Genomic DNA, 19,712 nt, shown 5'->3' on the forward strand with positions numbered 1-19,712 from the left:
TTGACTCCACTTTGCTCGGGCTCCTTGATGCCACACTCGATCAAATGCTGCCTTGACTTCAAGAGCCGTGACTCTCACCTCACCTCTGGAGTTCAGTTCTTTTGTTCATATTTGAACCAAGGCTATAATGAGCTCAGAAGCTGAGTGATTCAGGCAGAGAACGCCCTATCGATGGCAAAGGTATCAAGGGACATGGGTATGGTGCTGGAAGATGGCGTTGAGGTAGATCAGCCACAACTTAATTGAATGGTGGAGCAGGCTCAAGAGGCCAAATGGCCTATTTCTGCTGTTATTTCCCATGTTCCTACGTTCCATGCATCTGCTGCCCTTATTCTTCTAGGTCGAGGTTATGAATTTAGAAGGTGCTGTCAAAGGAGCCTTGGAAAGCTGCTGTGGTGAATCTTGCAGATAGTACATACTCCAGCCACAGTGCGCCAACTTGATGTGGTCGTTCCTCCCTCACTACCACCCCCCTCCCCACCAACCTGTGGATAGAACCTCCTATCATCCAGTACAGAACAGCAATGCCATTGACTGGAGTCTGTAAAATTACAGATGTCACATAACCCAATTCAAAAGTAATAAACTGCAAGTGGAAAGGCTGAAAGCAGGGAGCAACATTGATGAACAGAAGCTGTAAAAGTAGTATTTATTCTAACAGCACCATGCTGTCCAGTAATCTATATCATGGTCTCCATTATGATTGTGATTTGTGGATGTATTTTACCAGATTTCATCCCAGCTCTTATAATATGTTGATCAGTCCATTCTATAGATTCTATCCTTCGTCTGTACTCTTTATTACGTTGGATTTTATTTCTACAAGCTCATCGCTCAGTGGGTAGTTGTCTCAAGTCACAAGCCCTCATTCCAGAGATGGCAGTAAAATATCAAGGCAGACACTGCAGTGCGCTAACCCCTGTTTTCCCTCTGCCCTCACCTCCAGCAACAAGTGAAATGAGGTCATGAACTTCTTTGTCACTGAGATTGAGACAATATGATCAGCTGCCTCTGCTGTGTCCCTCCTTTTTACTACCCCACCTGGTCAAACTTCCCCTGGTGCTCCCCCCTCTGCCCTAGATCTGAACTCATATCTTTCTCTGGTTTCCCTCCCATCTCCCCTTATGCTCTCTCTAAGCTCATCTTATCCATGAATCCCACCTCTTGTTCCTTTGATCCTATTCCCACTAAATTGATCACCCAACTTCCCCTCTTGGCCCTAAGTCAACTCTGTAATCTCCTCCAGCCCCACAACCCTCTGAGATAAGGTCATGAATAAATGTTGTATTAACACCACTGCTCACCATGCTGTATTTTCACAGCTGAGTACGCTGTGTTAATGGTCCCAGCTGTGGTAGCACAAAGATGAAATCCCGAGACTTGTATGTTTAAACATGAACCGCTTATTGTTAGCCTTCAACTATGTACATATTCCAGCTACTGCTGTCATGCATGGTGCTGCTCCATGCAGGTAGCCTGGTTTGAGAGTATTCTCTCTAGACTGTCCTCTCAGTCTATTACCATGTGAATCTATACATCATACCGCGGGCGGTGCTATTCTCCAGTCCCACTTTAACCCTTGCTCTGCCGAGCATCTTTACATCACAATGGCATGCAGGCACATACAACATCATATAACAATATGCACTTCTCTAATTCTGGCATCTTATGCACCTGCAATTTTAATTGTTCCACCATTGGTGGCCGTGTTTCAGTTGTCGAGGTCCTAAACTCTGGAATGCTCTCCATAAACCTCTCTAACTCACTTCGCTCCTTTAAGATGCTCCTTAAAACCAGTCTCTTCAACAGACTTTTGCTCAGTGAACCTCACATTGTGGCTCAGTGTAATGCTTTGTTTGAACATGCATCAGAAGATGGTGGCAGCCAAGTGGCAATGTCACTGGGCTAGTAATACAGAAGCCCAGGCTAATGTTATGGGCTCAAATCCCACAATGACAATTCAATGAATTCATAAAATCTGGAATTAAGAGCTAATCTCAGTAATGATGACCATGACATTATCAAAATGTTTTATTTAAAAATCCACCTGGTTCACTCATGTCCTTTAGGGAAGGAAATCTACCATCCTTCCCCTGTCTGGCCTACACGTGACTGTAGAAAGGCAGTAATGTGGTCGATTCTTAATTGTTCTCTGAACTCATCTTACAAGCCACTCAGTTCAAGGGCAATTAGGGATGGGAAATAAATGCGGGCCTTGCCAGTGACACCCCCATCCCATGACGAACAGAAAAAACCTGTGAAGTGCCTTCGGTTGCTTCATTACGCTAAAGGCTCTATATAAATGCAAGTCGTTGTTGTTCAGAAGTACTCAGGGGTATTAAGGTCATGAATAAATGCAAGCCATTTTTTTCTTTCAACATTCCCTGTCTGACTTATATTCTAGAAGACAGTACCTGGCTGGATGCTTCTTTTGATGTTCCTATCTTGCACTGTTTAGGCACAGGTGATTTCACAAGGGCTTCAGGTCAATGTTCACATCTTTGGAACCATTCAAATTGGCAACATCCCACAGAGTTTTGGATGCACCTAGACGACACACAATCACCATCGTCTAACACAATGGCTTGTCACCATAACCAACCAGCCACTCTCGCAACCTGGGTTAGAAGGGGAAAGCTGGCTGAATTGGAAGATGCGAGTTGGCTAAGATGAACTCTTTAGCATCACCAGTGAGATTTTTAAGACAGGATTTCTGCCACAATGGGTGCTCTGTTGGAATGATCAGGGTTAAAAAAAGGATCAGGGGGAGTAAGCACCTAATACGACACCAAACAATCCAATTTAATGGTTTCCAACTGCCGGCTTGTTAAACTGTGGTTAGAAAATGTGACGCTCTTCACTGCGCTCATTGAAAACACGCTGAGTAAGGGGGAAGCAGAACAGGTACAAAGTGTTGGTGGAGGAAATAATAATGAACCATAAACCCAGAACATAGCACAACGTCACGCAAGAAGGCTGCAGTAAACTCAGCAGCACATCTTTGAAACCAACCAAGATTTTTAAAAAAACTTGAAACCATTGCTCGTCATTTGTTTCTGATTACGAAACATATTGAGATGTGAAACACCTTATATGTAAAGCAAAGTTACAGTTTAATCTATTGCATATCAAATACCTGTGCTCTTACCAAATATTAACTTCCTCCCGTTCATCCACATACTGTGATGGTGCTATGTTGAGCAAATTGTTACAAATGGACAAGAAAAGCTGTACTCAAAAATCAGTGCTGTAGTGCGTCAACTAACATCTCAAAAGATCCCATCCCACTGACCATTGAAGTTTACAGCACAGAAGGATTTAATTTGGCTCTGGTGCCATGAATCATATTCTCTGAATCATCGTCCCTTGTTTGCTCCTCCAGCCTACTGCTGCCATGGTTACAACAAATAATAACACCTACATTTATACCTTGCCTTACCACATCAAAGTACCTCAAAAGTGTTTGACATAGCGAATTACTTTGAAAGCACAGTGTAAACGTGACAGGCGGTCAACTCCAGTGACCCACAGGCAGTAACAAGGTGACGGACCAGTAATCCTTTTTTTTTGGTGATATTGTTTGAATGAGGAAGTCTTTTCTTTTGACACTTTAATGAAATAAAATTCCACAAGAAGAGTTTGGAAAGACAGTTACTCACGACTGTTGTCTTTCAAAGCTTAGTTTATTCACTCTTTGAAATTACTTGTCGTGAAGATTTTAATGAGCAAACTTCAATGTTAGTTTCCAAACCACATGTAATAAGCAATTCATTAATTTGTCTCAGCAATTGTCAAATCCCAAAACCCATTGAGTTGGAAAGACTTTGATCCATTTTTGACCACGAACAAAGAAAGATAAAGCACTAAAAGAGAGAGAGAGAGAGAGAAAAAAAGTGAGAGACGTAGACTCAAGCAGACATGTCCAGTTAAGTAGTCAGGATTTCTTGAAAAAAGGGTAAAGCATGAGAGCTTTTGTGGAAACGAGGAGATTGGAATGGTCAGAAGACAATTAGAAGCTATCTGAAGTCAAGGAAGATGACCAATGATGTGGAGAAGTGTGGTGTGTCTATCATTTTGCATTATTTCACTATGCTATGTTGCACTGATTGAATTAAGTTTGATCATAGCTTCTGTATGTTAACTGACTGTGAAAAAAGCAGCTGATAGGTTCAAATAAAGGCCTCGTCTTGAAAACTTGTTCAGCTTACTTTTCAAGGGATTGAAGAAGATATGAAGCACACAAAGTCCCAGCTCCAGCCATAAGTAGATACTATTTTTGTACTTCTGGTTATCATCCTGGAATAATGCCAGTCAACTCTCAATGAGGAGATGGGCTGATTACCGTGTGTTGGCAGAGGGGGTGAACAGCAAGATACTTTGTGTGGTGGTGGGGCTGGGGGAAAGGAGGGGCTGATTACAAGGAAGAGGAGAGGGGCTTCACTGAGTCTTCTGTCTCCAGGGAATATGGGGAGTTTGGTTGAAATGTACTTGAGTACATAAAACAACATTTTTACAAAATAGTTTAAAGACACATTTTCGTGTTTATATGATCTATTATTATAGGCTGATCTAAAATACATAAAATTTGACAATTAGGTCCTGAATGTTACTATGCTGTTTTATTGCTGCTTTGTTTTTGTTGTTGCCTGGGGTCACGTTAATTTTCAAGTGTTGGAATGGGTTCACATTGGAAAATAGGCAATCAACTGTATTACAAATCCAACGGGGAAACCATTAGCCAAAGTAACTCACTTTACTGAATGACTCCCAAATGAAGAAATTACCAAAAAGATTCCACTTTTTGTAATTTTGACTTTAACACAAGTTAAAGCAAATTACACATAAATTAATAGGCAAATGAAATTTAAAATGAAAAGATAAATTTCACTTTAAATAAACACAACAAATATGCGTCTTACGCAACCACAAGCATTCAATAACAGCTTTCACCTTTGAGTTTCATGGGTATGACTATCATCAGTGAGCTTACTCCTGCAAACCCTCTCTCCCTCGGGTCATGACAGTCATGATGGTGTGGCTTTCCAGAGTTCCTTTTCAACAAATTAACCAGTAGCATTCTAGTTTCTGGTTTGGCCACTTCTGGGAAAACACCCAGCTCTTTCACATTTCTGAGTTATTCATACAGCTTTCCAGGTTTTAGACATTTTTAGCCAGCTTGCACAGTACCTCAAAGAGCTCCTGTCTCCTTTCCTGCCAAACAGAAAAACTTCCCGAGAGTAATATGCTTCTTCTCCTCGCAAGAATTCTGTGTTCTTCTTTCTGTCTCTGCCTGCTTTCTCTTTGTATCTGCATCTGTGCACTGATCACATTCATCCTCCATCTCCTCTGCTTATCGCTCTCCTTTGTGTCTGTTAGCTACATGGCTTCTTCCTGAACTTCCTTCATCTTGGTACTGCTTCTAGGTCAAGGGTTGCCAGGTCACATGGATCAGTATCTTTTATTATCCCAGAAAATTACAATTTACTCCTTTACAATTGAAATAAACTCTTTATAAAACATTCTTTAAAACAATTACAAATTGCACCAACCTTATAAAGAAATTACAAATTTTCCATACTGTGCTTCTGGGTCAAATGTCGTTGCAACTGATGCTACTGAACTGAAAAGGGCAGATCTAGGACAGAACTGTAGTAGTAACACAGCTAAATATAAATTATACATGATAAATTATTTTAAAGTCAAATTGTATTAGTGCTTCCAATAGTTACAGTTCTTGAATTTCTATTACAAACTTCAATTCATAAGATCATTGCTATCTTAGCAAAGAATGCAGTTACTTCAAGTTGATTGGAAAAAAAAATGATCTCCCAGCGATAGCAATTCTCTGCACTAGAAGGGGTCTCAGCTAATCTCCTCATCAAAGTTAGATCACAAATCATACGTTTCTTTGGCATACCAAAATAGATTTCTTGATAGAGAAAGAGGAAATTTATTTAAAATTCCTTATACATTAGCCTGTTAACATGGACCACCCACTGTACTGGGTCACCAAGTTAAACGCTGACTTTGAAATGGCATTTAAGCTTGTCTGCCTTCATCGAGAAAGTTTGAATCACTCTTGACCTCAGTGACTGGATGCTGCTCAGAGCTGGAGCCAACAGGGGAGAAAAGTTTCCCTTACCAAACCTTCTCCTACCAAACCTCCCTTACAGAAATAAACCCCATGATGCGCTGAGGATCTACACTGTCCTTCCTTCTTGGTTGAAGGGGATGTAACAGTAAGAGAGTTACTGACCGTACTCAACCAGCCCCTGCTTGCAAGACTCAGAACTAAATATCTAACATTAGATGTGATTCTGCAATTGAACAGCACTGGTTGAATAATCTTGAGTGTGCTAAGGAGTACACCAACAACCAATTTAAGATTATGAGTTAGGCCCGCCATTTGGCTCAAGTATGTTTGCTAGAAGCTATGTCCACTTATACTCAGGGATCTGTCCTATGCAGGCAAAGGGAACATGTCCAGGCATTATACCTTTGTGAATTAAACAAAAGCATGGGGGAGAATAGTACATTCTCCATGGCAACGCCTCACCAAGTAAGAGCTAACTTGCCAACCAAACGGCAGCCTTTTCTTATACAGTATAAATCGTTGCGTCCTTTGAAATTTGGCATTCTTGCATCTGTCCTGATGAGTGGAAGACAAATAGCTACAACAACCCATCTTTTTATTCAGCAATACTTAAGCTCCGCACTGCCAGGCAACTATTAGTAAGAGTTATAAAGAACATAGCTAGAGGGGAAATTGGACGGTCAGCCCCTCAACCCAATTGCGCCATTCAATTAGATCATGGATTATCTGTAGCTTAACTCCATCTACCCACTTTTGTTCTAATATCTCTTGATACCTTTTCCTAGCAAAAAATTATCACACTCAGATTTGAGGTTTTCAACTGATTCTCGCCTCCTCAACTTTTTGGGGAGGAGAGTTACAGAATTCCATTATTTTTCATGTGAAGAGGTACTTCCTGACATCACCTTTGAAATGGCCTAGCTTAGTTTAAAAGGAAAGTCCAAAACATGGGAAAAGATGTAAAGCATATAATATTTTTAATGTGTCCGTTAGGGATACTGAGCAATGCCTTTTTTTTTAAAAAAAGAACCAACTCAGCAACAGTTTCATGTTTTTAATTTTGCCATGGATAATATCAAAAGATAATGGGAGCAAGTTTCCTCTTTTTTTGTGTAGATAAATGGCGTAAGTGGGGAGTCCAAGTGTTCCACCAGCGCACACATAAGTAACATAGACACCAACAACATACCTTGAGGGCTATTAATTGACATTGCTTAAGTAAGTTGACGCCAATCAGTATTAATGACAAGTATAGCTTCCATTTCGGGTGCCGTCAGCCATCTGGGCACAAACTGTGCTAGTTTACCAGAGTGAAGCGATGGTTCGTGTATTCGCTCAAACTTTATTTGCATAAACAAAACGTTAAAATCTTCCATGAACCAGTGCAACCGGGCAGCCTAGTAGAACATCATTGCGCATTTTCCCCTTTGCATTGAAAAGATATTCCTTGGTACACTGAAGAGCGAAGAGCTGGCACAGTTCTATTAATATAGCCGAAATTTGGTTTAACCATCACATACGAGCCATTTTAATCAAAAAAATTAAGGGTATCGCATTCGCCACCTTAGAGGAACCTGATTTCAGATAACTGAAAATTACTCTTAAAAAAATGATGCAGGATAATGCTGGTTTCACTGGTATATGCCAGTCAGTTTCTTATTCAATTAAACCTTTTTAATAGTTAAAAAGGTGCCTACTAGTGCCTTTGCAACTTCAAAGCCAAGTTATTTTAAAGAGCCTTCTCTAATGGCGTTATGTACAGGCAATTGGAAGAAATGCGAAGCTTATTCATTTGAGCTGTGAGCACAGCCAGTTTTGTGAGCAGGGCCGGCTTCCAAACCACTAGCTTTTTTTTTCAAACCAAGGTAAAAGTTGTGGAAACTACATTTGCGCTTCATATACTCAATCTTTTACCCCATTTGGTGAATTCCAGTGAAAATCCAGTGCAGCCTAGCAGAAATCTACCCCAGCAGGTTTGTGCTTATTTTGTCCAATGCCACATAAGAACATAGGTTTCTTTAAAAAAAAAACGTGGGGGCTTTTTTAAGATGGTTTCTTTTCCTTATTCTCTCACGAGATGTGGGCATCGCTGGCAAGGCCAGCATTTGTTGCCCATCCCTAATTGCCCTTGAACTGAATGGCTTGCTAGGCCATTTCAGAGGGCAGTTAAGAGACAACCACATTGCTATGTGTCCAGAGTCAAATGTAGGCCAGAACCAGTAAGGGTGGCAGATTTCCTCACCTAAAGGACATTAGTAAACCAGACGAGTTTTTAATGACAATCGATAATAGCTGTCATGGTCACCATTACTGAGGCTAGCTTTATATTCCAGGTTTATTAATTGAATTTAAATTCCACCAGCTGCTGTGGTGGGATTTGAACCCACCAGAGTATCACCCTGAACCTCTGGATTACTAGTCTAGTGAAATTACCACTATGTTACAGTCTTCCCTTTTATTGTTGTTGTTATTGCTAAACAACCTTTCAGTGTCAGCACCAAAAAAACTGTCAGGTTATTTGTAAGATGGGCTTGAGGTGCACCGATGTCTGCAGCTGTGTTCGGGACATGGCGTTAATGAAGAGGAAAAATCTGTGTTACGCAGCAAGTTTGAAATGCACCTGACAGGGTGATGGCAGTAACAGCGTGAATAGTAGCTTTCAAACAGGAAATAGATATTTTAATGAGAAAAGATTGCAAGCATGCGGAGAAAGTGTCGGGTAGTGGAACGAACTGAATTTCTCTTTCAATATGCTTGCATAGACTCGACAGACAGAATGGCCTCCTTCTGTTCTGTACTGTTCTATGGAAGTGCTCCCCACTTTGCACCAACTAAGCGCTAAGTAGCAACAACTGCTGTCACGGAGAGATTTCATTTTTGACACCAACCATCCCTCTAGCCTTTTCCAAGTTGCAAATTTCAAAGAGCATTTTTAACACACAAGATAAATTAATATAAAGCAATGGTCCTCCACTATTTCAAATTATTGAGCCTTCTGTACAATGAGCTTCAAATTGTCCAAATGAATTTCATCTAACTCTAATAAATTGGCAGAGCAAATTATTTGTTCTGTTATGTGAACATTGTTTCTGGCAGGACAGAGGTTTGAATCAATTTTCATTTTCTCTACAATTCGTAAGAGTCCTGTGTGTACAATAAACAATCCTCCCTTTCTTTCTTTTCTCAAGAATGCCAGCTATCTTTTAATGTTGGATTTATTCTTGGGTAACACTGAAAAGGGTGGAAGGTAAAGAGAGAGTGTTTGGATGGAAGCTGGAACCAATGTTGGATTTTTGTGGGTCCAATGAGTAAACAGTTTTGACCTTCCTTCAAAACTGAGTTATAAGTCTCGAGAAACTCTTAGAATCAGACAAGCAAAGCACTCTTTTAATTCTTGCTATGGTTTATGTTTCCAGTGACAAGAGTACAAGTATTCTCAACACTTCATATGTATGCTCACACTGTAGTGTGAGGCCATTTGGGAATGTGGCATTGCAAATCTAAACAGGTTAGACACAGTTAAAACCAATATAGCACATAAGTGTGGTGCTGGAGGAGCAGGCTCAGGAGCATCTTAGTGCACTGGCTTGATGTATTCCAGGCTAAGGGCTGTCACCCATAGCCTCTATTCGGCTGCTGAGAATCATGCCAGATCAGAGACAAAGTTCAAGCAAAGCTCATTCCAGGGATCACAGTGGGTGAAGACAAAAAGGTCTGAAAATTTAAGGCGTCATAACGCAAGGCAGCAAAGTCACTGCAGAGCGAGGGCCCAGAAAATTATAGCACTTCTTATGATCTGTAGTGAAGCGCAAATACTTCTAGGCCATTTCCAATGGGTGGAATTCTTAGACTTTAAGTGGGTAGAAATATTAGTTTCCCCTTTGTTTACCTTCTATTACTGTCAAGACTGTGGACCAGAATCACCAAAGTGACCTCAGCATTTCAACACTCAATTCATTGCATATAATACAGGATAAAGTCCATACTGAACAACAGAACAGGACATTGCTGGATCATGTGCATGCAAAGCAAGGCAAAGGACGATGGAGAGGGGGTTACAAAAATCGGAAAGGCATATCAAAGGGCTTTGCATTTATAAAGTGCTTTTCAAGACCACCACACTTCTCAAAGCACTTAAAAGCAACGCGAATTATGGCGATGCCTTGCTTGGACAATGGCAAATTCCCATCTCTTTATCAAATTGCCGCACAGAACCTTAGTGTTCGCTCGATGAGGCCTTGTGCCCCTAACTCAGACACTCAATTCCCATTCCCATTCCATGGTGACTGTCTCCCAGGGGCTCGAGGTTCTGCCCATCATCAGCTTCAGCCATTTAGTCCAGGCTGGCATTTCCCAGCAGCTGGTCCAATCTCAGCTGGAAATGCCAACTTTAGGACTGGTCTAAGGAAGAAAGAAGGTGAGAGGAAGGACTCTCAGCACGTGGAATCCAGCCTCTACAAAGGCCAATGCAATAACATTTGCAAAATGTAACGACAGTGTGTCACGCAATCAAACGGCCAAGGAATAAATTCAGTGTTGCTATCTTAACTGTCAACCCAGTTCACCGCTTCCCAAACTTTTCCAAGGTCAGGACATTGAGGTCGGCGAGCAGAGGAGGCGGGGCCCACTCGCCGACGCGTAAAATGACGCGGGATGTTGTCAGGCAGAACTCCCGACGTCACCCTGCGACATTTCAATTTTCAGGTCGGCGGGGGGGGGGTGCGCAGCCGAATCAGCTGCGTACCCGCCAACCTGTCAACGGCCAATTGAGGCCATTTAAAAACTAATTCAACCACGGGCAGGATGAGGTTTCATGGAAGTTTTAAAAAATGTAATAAAAGTGATGGACATGTCTCAACTCGTGTGACAGTGTCACATGAGGGGACATGACAGGGAAATTTTACGTTTGTGCATTGACCGTTTCTGAATTTAGCGCCGATCTCCCTGAGGCAGCACTGGACCTTCAGGGAGATCTGTGCACTCTTTTGTGCGCATGTGCGATAGAGTGCACTCCTGGCTTAGGGAATCCTTCCCACGGCCCGCACAGGGAGCACATAGAGCTTCCTGGGCGGAACATCACACTAGGTGGGCCTTAATTGGCCCCCCCACGTAAAATGGCAGCACGCCCCCTATCGGAGTGCTGATCAGAGGCGCACCTGCACGCGCTCGCTCCTGAACTTCCCCCCCAACCGGGAGGGGGGGGGTAATTCTTCCCCAGATGTGAACCTATCTTAATACCTCAGACTTTGTGTGACCCCCAGGGTGAAAATTTGTCCACTTGACAGGGAGCTCAGAAAAGCAGCTCATTATCTGAAATGGAGAGAAAATACAGAACTCTGAGGTGCAGAGGGATCTGGGTTTCCTGGCACACGAATCAGCAAAATTAGGAAGGCAAATGGAATGTCATTCATTGCAAAGGGAGTGGAATATAAAAGTGAGGATGTTTTGCAACGGTTGTACAGCGTGTTGGTGAGATCACATCTGGAGTAGTGTGTACAGTTTTGGTCTCCTGATTTAAGTAAGGATATACTCGCATTAAGATGCAGTTCAGAGAAGGTTCACGTGACTGATTCCTGGGATGAACGGGTTGGTTTATGAGGATAGGTTGAGAAAGTTGGGCCTGTATCCTTTGGAATTTAGAAGAATGAGAAGTGATCTTATTGAAACAGATAATGTCCTGAAGGGATTTGACAGGGTGGATGTTGAAAGGATGTTTCCCCTTGTGGGAGAGACCAGAACTAGGGCACACCGTTTAAAAATAAGGGGTCTCCTATTTAGGAGGGTCGTGTGTGGAACTCTCTTCCCCAGAGCGCAGTGAGGATCATTGAATATTTTTAAGGCAGAGGTAGATAGGTTCATGACGCACATGGGAATTAAAGGATGTCGGGGGGAGGGGGGTAGACAGGAAGGTGGAGTTGAGGCCACAATTAGATCAGTCGTGATCTTATCAAATGGCTCGAGGGATTGAATGGCCTATTCCTGCTCCTAATTTGAAGTTCGCATGTTCGTTAAAAAACAAACGCCTATCTATTCATGGACTTTTTGGTAGCATCGGGTCTCAGAGAGCAGTCCATTAGGCCCCGCCCACCAACAAAAAAAAAGTGTAAGCATTTAAAAGGGGCCTCCCAGCTGTCAGAAATCAGTCAGAGCTCTTGATCCCCAAAATCGCACCCTGGGGTCACAGCTCACAGCTTGGTAGGCATATAACGTAATAATTCACTCATCTGTGGGAAAAGTGTGATTATCCCCCTCCTTGCCAATTTTAACAAAATATTGAGGCCCAGAACCTCTGATCTCCAGGAGTTTGGAGGGGCTGGGGTTCATACCTGGGAGGTACCCAAGAATATGCGCTGGGGGGGTGGGGAGGGAGGGTGGGGGGGGGGTGCGTGGATACCACCCACCCATCTCTGCGGAAGTCCCCACATAACGACTGCATGGCAATTGCCCTCAAAGTTCAAACTTCCGCTGGGCAACTACTCTACACGGGGAACTATCTGATACTCTGATTTAAATCAGAGGCTTTGGATGGTTTGGAGTCTCTCAGAACTCAGGAAAAGTTAGAAAAACTAAAACCACTTCTAACTCCTGGGTAACTATAGTAGTGACCTCACTGGGCCTCCCAGTTACCGCCCACCATTCCGGACCAACCACTTCCCTGACTAAACGCACCACCCCCCCCACCCCCCAACTACCTACCCATCTCCCCAAAATACCCTCCAACCACTACCCCCAATGACCCATCCTACACCCTCCGACCCATTCTACTCCCCTCCCACACACCCTCCGATTCTACCTGCTCATCTTACATACTCACCTTCCACCAGCCATCTGAAAGTGGCAGGGGGGTTTAAACTTACCCGCTTTACAGTAAGTTAGTGCTGTAAGGAAGGGGGGTGTAGCTTCACTCCTCCGTGCCCCCCCCCCCCCCCCCCCCCCCTCTCTACCCCCCCCCCCCCCCCCACCCCTCCAATTGCAGTTGCCACTCCACAGAAGTTCTGGCCCCAAGGCTCATTGTAATGGCTTCCGTGCCCTTGAGGTGACAGTGAAATGTAGAGAAAAAAAAAATATATATATATGTAATTGAGCTGCTCTAGGTAACCCTACTGCTACTACAAGTCACTGGCGTGGCCTCTAAACTCAGAACTGCCTGATGATAGCACCATCAGTGGAGAGATGTTCTGCAATTCAGCTACAGCAGATTCTGCAGTCACCTGCAGCTGAGATGAGTCAGTCTGTATTTCCAGATATAACATCTAAAAATAATCCCATGAAATCACTTCCTACCCTTCAGCTGAACCGTTGCTGACCAACCAAGATTGAATCTTGGCCGACTGGCTGGTTAACCATTACTGTCCCCCACTTTCAACCTTTGATCTGACACAAAAAAAAATCTCAGAATCAAGTTCAGTGGAAAGTTTAGTGCAGCCGGATAAAAGTTTCATCTTCTGTGGTTTCACCATGCAAAGGCAACAGACCACCATGGATGTCACACAGTGCTCGAGAGCTCAGTTTGTTCAGAAAAGTTTAAAAAGGAGTGTCAGGTATTCGAGTCTACTTTATATAGTGTAAAGGAAAAGTTATTATAATCATTGCTTTTCAGACTGGCCTATAGCAGGACCCTGTCCAAACGCCTAATATCTATAAAGCGAGAGGACTTTTTACTCTTTTGTTATTTATGCTTTCATGGGATGTGGGTGTCACTGGCATTTATTGCCGATCCCTAATAGCCCTTGAACTGAGTGGCTTGCTAGTCCATTTCAGAGGGTAACCAGATTACTGTAGGTCTGAAGTCACATGTAGGCCTGTTCCACCGAGGACAGCAGATTTCCTTCCCTAAAGGGCATTAATAAACCAGATGGGTTTTACAACAATCGATGATTTTATAGTCATCGTCACTGACACTCGCTTGAGACTCTCTCTCTCACACACACTTTCATCAACCCTGTGGATCGTGTCCTCATCCCATCCATGGCACCACTCACCACCCATACATACCAGGCATCCTTCTCATCTGTCCTGACAGGCATCCTGCTTTCACTCTTTCCATCTGTATTCATGCAGGACAAGCTGGCACACAACAAAAGGGAAAGGTCCCAGACGGGTGGAGGAATGTCTGACATCAAGGTCCCCACTAACTTTGAAAATAGAGTCACCCAACTGGCCGGCGAGGATCTGGACCATTCCTGTGCAGATGGTGAGGTCGGCACTACTCCAGCAAGTGAGGACCCAGCAGTGCAACATCCATCAGGCAACCATGCTGAGAGTCAGTTCCCCTGTTCTACAGGCCCCTGCCATGCACTAATTGTCTCTCCTTGCTTTCACAGGCACCTCTGGAAGGTAGCCGAGGGGTCCATGACCCAGGTCCTCGACTCAAACCCCAAAGGCACACTGGAAGAAGAATCTAATGGCACCCTCATTGAAGTCCCGACACAGCTCACCACACCCTGCACCAACGGAGACACACAAACACCTCAGTGGAACTTAAGTTCTAGAGTAGCCTTGGGGTCACAAACTGGTGACCACATCGCACTGCCTGATCCGCAGCAGGGACTGCCCAGGTTTCCGGCACTCGGAAGGCTGCTGGAGGCCTGAAATCTACTGAGTCTGAGTCAGATGATGATCCATTTGATTAAGCTAAAGCATGTGTGGATAGTTATACACTGGCTCTCATGAAAACTGAAACTGTATAAGCACTTTGGAACAAATCCATTCCACTTGACTTTACTGCACAAGTCACCTGTTATGTACAACTGCCCCATTTATGCAATCTTGGTTGCTTTGTAACACAGTGCATCATTGTTAAGGATGCAGATGGACTGGCCCTTTTGCATTGTTGCAACACAATGGTGACATTATAAGCGCATGAGATTGCCAATCTAACCCCACTGGACTCTCCAGTATGAAGAGTGGAACTCTCGGCAGCAGAGCAAATCAGTGCAAATTTGAATTCACAGATGGTAGCATCATCCCCCAAACTCCGATATGAGGCAGAAGAACAGTTGAGTGTGCAAAGAGTGCCCCACGTGGATGAACAGGAATGGGTCATCAGAACATTAGGGACTCAAAACCAACTTAACAGAGTGAAGAAAAATCAACTCGTGGTGGGCAGTCTCCATGACTACTCAAAATACGAGTTTCAACCTGAGGAGTTCCATTCAAAAACCGGGTCTCATTTACACTGAAAAGCAATACCAAGTCTTCTGAAGGATTTTGGCCAACGTTAAAGTTAATAGGGATGTCACAACATTAAGTGGTCAGCCACTCAGGAAGCCTACAATTGGAAGGCCAAATCTGCCACCACAAGGACCAATTGCTGGACCACAGTGCAGGTTGAGGTCAGCCACCAGATTAGTGGCATTGCCCAGTTTACACCGGTCAGTAGCTTCATGGTACTGGGTGCTAAGACTTTGAAAGAATACTGCAGATGGTGGGCGAGCGCCCTGCAGAGACTTGCGCCGCCTCCTTTACTTTTCAAAGTCAATATTCCAGGTTAAGGTGTCGCAGTTTGAAAATAGAATGCCTGCTGAATTTCAACTTTCCTTTCCACTGTGAAACTGAAGAAATAAAATAATACCCCAAAAAAAAAATGTAGAAATAGCGATATGACATACCCTTCCATAATCAAACCTTTAAATCAGGTCATGGGGTAGCTTTGAATGAATTCTAATATTTTCATCCTTGTTTACAAATCTTTTCATGGCCTTACTGTTTGTGTACTCTTCTCCAGCCCTACAAGCCTTTGAGATCTTGGCACTCCTCTACCTCTGGTCTCCCGCACATACCCGATTATAATCAAGCCAAGACAGACTGCCTAGGGTACAAACTCTGGAATGCCCTCCCTAAAAGCCTTCATTGCACCACCGGTCCCACCACCAAGTACTTATCTTTTAAGATACTCCTAAAAATGCAGCACCGATCATGTTGGCGGTCATCTTGCCTGACTTCTCCTTCTATGGCTCAATGTCAAATGTATTTCATTGACATTGCTCTTGTTAAACACAGAGACATTTTACACCATTAAATGAGTTAAATGCAAGTACAGTAAACACTTGCTGAGTCAAATCCCAAGGGAGCCACCTTCAAATTCGGGTTAGCAGAGCCTCATGGTAGCTGGGGAGGCCCAATTTGCCAAATGAATGCACCTTTATGTAACCCGAGTTGACTGCAAATGATTACTGCACTAACTTTGTTTTTCAGATTCAATATGGAATAAAAACACAGTAAAACGTAGCGGAAAAAATCTTTATTCCACTTGTTCATAGTTTACATTGTATTGACCTCTGAAAGAGCTGGGGAATGACCTCGAGAAAAGCCAGGATTTAGCGTGGGAAAAATCCATAATCTTTCGCTGCTTCGCATGCTGTTTTCAGATGTGAGCGATATGGTCTGCCATGTCGCAAATGCAGTCAAACAGGTTTTCGGTGTTTCCATGCTGCATAGCGAAATCCTGGGGCATCTCTACAGCATTGGCCAGGGCAATATGTGGGTGAGCGAGTGGGCATTCATCGGAATCTTTAGGGCCATCAGCCAAAGAACGTACTGCATCTCCAAGAGCATCAATTCTGTTGTGATGTGATGTGTATATACCTTTAAGGGAGCATATCTTAAAGCACCATCAACCACTACACACTTCAAGGCAGATGGTCAGTCAATCAGCAAGCTGGAGATCAGATGTACTATACGTAGCCTCCCAGTGAAAATTATCTCTATGTAGCCTTATCTTCAAATACAGAACCCAAATTAGTGTTTCACAAATCCTTGCATATGATTGGTATATTGACATTGAATTGTAAAGAATATAACATGGTGGCAGTGGTGGGATCATGGTTTTTGAAGATTTGACTGAGCAGAATACAAACTTCAATCCTTCAGACGCAGAAGGAAACAGCTGGTATGAAAATGAAACAACCGTCAAGCCTCACCATGTGTGTTAAGTGATTCTGGAGCTTTGTAGGAATTCTATATGCACCATACTTCTGTTCTGGGATCATACCTCACTCCAACCAGCAGGCATTGGGTCCCAGTAAGATTGTTCAAAGTTGGGAGAGTTTAAATAATAAAAGTCTAATTGCTGCAAAGTTCGAGCAGCAATAAAAATTAAGGAACAGACTACAGGTGGTCTCATCTTAAGCAGAGCTCTCAGACAGGAGAATTCATTACAGTTGAAGTTGAACACTGCAACATGAGCTAAAAATGAAAAAAGTCCATCAACTAACAATGCCTAATAGCTAATAGGTTATTAAAAAGCTTTTTTTTTCACTGTTTTACTTACTCTTTGAAGCAGGCAGCTCAATTTGGCGTCAAAATTACTGTCCTGTGGATGGAGCTTAGAGTTAAACCAGGTCAGAAGAAACAGAGCTCAATTGCGCCACCATTTCAGTCAAGCACTAACCTATGACTAGATAAGGCAGTGGCCACTAGAAGGTACTGCAACTCAAGAGCTATATTAACTCGAAGAGAACTGGAAGAAATTTGAATAGCTGCCAAAAGCTCCAGAAAGGGAAGCCTATTGCTTTTGCCTCCAAGAGTTTATCCACTTCCTAAGCTAATTATTCCAATATAAAATGCAAATCTTTGGCCCTGGGATTTGGCATCCTGTGTTTCCACACTTATGTGGAAAGATGCTCATCATGGAAAACGATCATAAGCCATTTGAACTGATCTGGCAAAACCCCTAACTTGTGCACCACCAAGATTACAGCGCCTTCTGGTCAAAATACAAGGCTACAAGTAGGGTAATTCCATGGTCACATCTGATGCTCTAAACCATCTAGCTAACCCGTCAGGAGTTGCAGACCTCACCCTAGATCTACAAGTAGATTATGTGGACATTGTGCAGAATGTCTGCTATTCATTGATCTTAAGCATTTTGTGCCGAGTTTTGCAGTAGGAACCATCCAATGATCCTGTAGTACAGCAGCTATGGAGGGCAGTGACTGGAGGATGGCGAGAGTCCTTCCAGGACGTTCCAGAGGCTGTAAGGCCATTTTGAGATGAGCTCAGAATATCTCAATGGGTCATCTTTAAGGGAAAGCAAATCAACATCCCATGGTCTACGCAACCTCATCTCCTCCAACAGTTGCACCAGGCACATATGGAAATCGGTTAAACCAGAAGAATGCCCAGAGACATAATAAATTGACCAGGAATCTACCAAGACATCAAAAAGACCGTGAGGGAATGCGAAGCAAGTCAAACCTTCATGCCTAGCAACCAGAAAGAGCCACTATTACCTCACAAGGTACCCACACACCCATCGACCAAACTCCCAACTGATCTCTTGTGTCCGTGGAGATGATTTCTTGATTGTAACAGATTACCTCTTCAAATTTATATTAACTATTAATTACATGCCAAATCTACTTCAGCCGTCACGGACATAAATGTTTGATCTTCAGTCTGTTTAGGGCACCACAGGAGGAAGTTGTTTCTGGCAATGGGCCCCAATACACTGGGCGACCCTACGATCCTTTAAAAGGCATGTGTGAAAACTGGGGAGTCAACCATACCACTTCATTACCGCATTATCCCAATCCAGTGGAACGGCAGAAGGTAGGGCTTGAAGTGTTAAATCTGTAATCATTTAGTGTCACCAAACAAAAGACGATCTACACGTGGTTAGGTTGCATCTTAAAGTGACACAACTCAGTGCGACCATTCCCTCACCTGTGGAAATGCTATCCAACAGACAAATGCAGGCAAACCTCCCCAGTCAGTCAAAACTCGTCGATACTCTCAGGAGTATGTGGTGCCTTGATTAAAACACAGGGGAAGATGAAAGATGCCCATGACTGGCGTGCAGATAACGAATTACCCAACCTGAACATCAAGCAGAAAGTTTGAGCGCAATACCCAACTGACGGCACCTGTGATCCTGCATATGCCCAGAACCAAGATTGTATCAAGTACGAACACCAAATGGCATGACAGTGCAAAGAAACAGATGCCAAATCAGAACAACACTACCACAACCAGAAATACCGAATAGAACACAGTCCAAAAGCGCAACTCAAACAAAATACCTCTAATCAACATTCTGAAACCATACAGCCACCTCCAAAGATCACCATAACCAAGGCTGGAAGGATGAACAAACCGTCAATATATTTCAAAGACTTGTAAATTTATTGCTGTGTGAAAACACATTAGAACACAATGTTAATTTCCTTTGCTGTCATGTAAATAGTTTGATTCTTTAAGGGTAATTTTTTTTTAAGAAAAAAAGGATGTTGTATTATGAGATGCATAAACATTTAAGTGGGGAATATCTTAAATTACTGTTAGTCACTATACACCTCGAGAAAGGATGTAATGTATTAGACCCATGGAGTTATAGGCAGTGCACAGGCAGCAGGATAGAGATAGATTTACTAGGAGACTAAATACATCTGATATGTATATAGTCTTGTTTTCCAATAAAGAACCCACATTATTGTTTCACCAATTCTTGTGTACGATTGGTACGTTTACGTTGAAAAGAGAAGAACGTAACCAATTCCATTGTACAGCAACATGCACCTACTAATAAGTTCCCATGGTTGCCTCTGCCAGAATCTACATAACTGCCTCCTGCGGTAAGAAAAGTGCCTCGGCACCAGGTTGGCTGGCATCACCCTGA

The 19,712-nt window shown here is 43.0% G+C and overlaps 1 protein-coding gene across 5 annotated transcripts in view; it reads right to left on the minus strand.

Annotated features, from left to right (window-relative positions):
• Positions 1–19,712, minus strand: part of cd276 (CD276 molecule) — a 518,869-nt gene that overhangs the window by 490,916 nt on the left and 8,241 nt on the right. The window lies entirely within an intron of this gene.

This window comes from Carcharodon carcharias, chromosome 32 (assembly GCF_017639515.1).
Source record: "Carcharodon carcharias isolate sCarCar2 chromosome 32, sCarCar2.pri, whole genome shotgun sequence".
NCBI lineage: Eukaryota > Metazoa > Chordata > Chondrichthyes > Lamniformes > Lamnidae > Carcharodon > Carcharodon carcharias.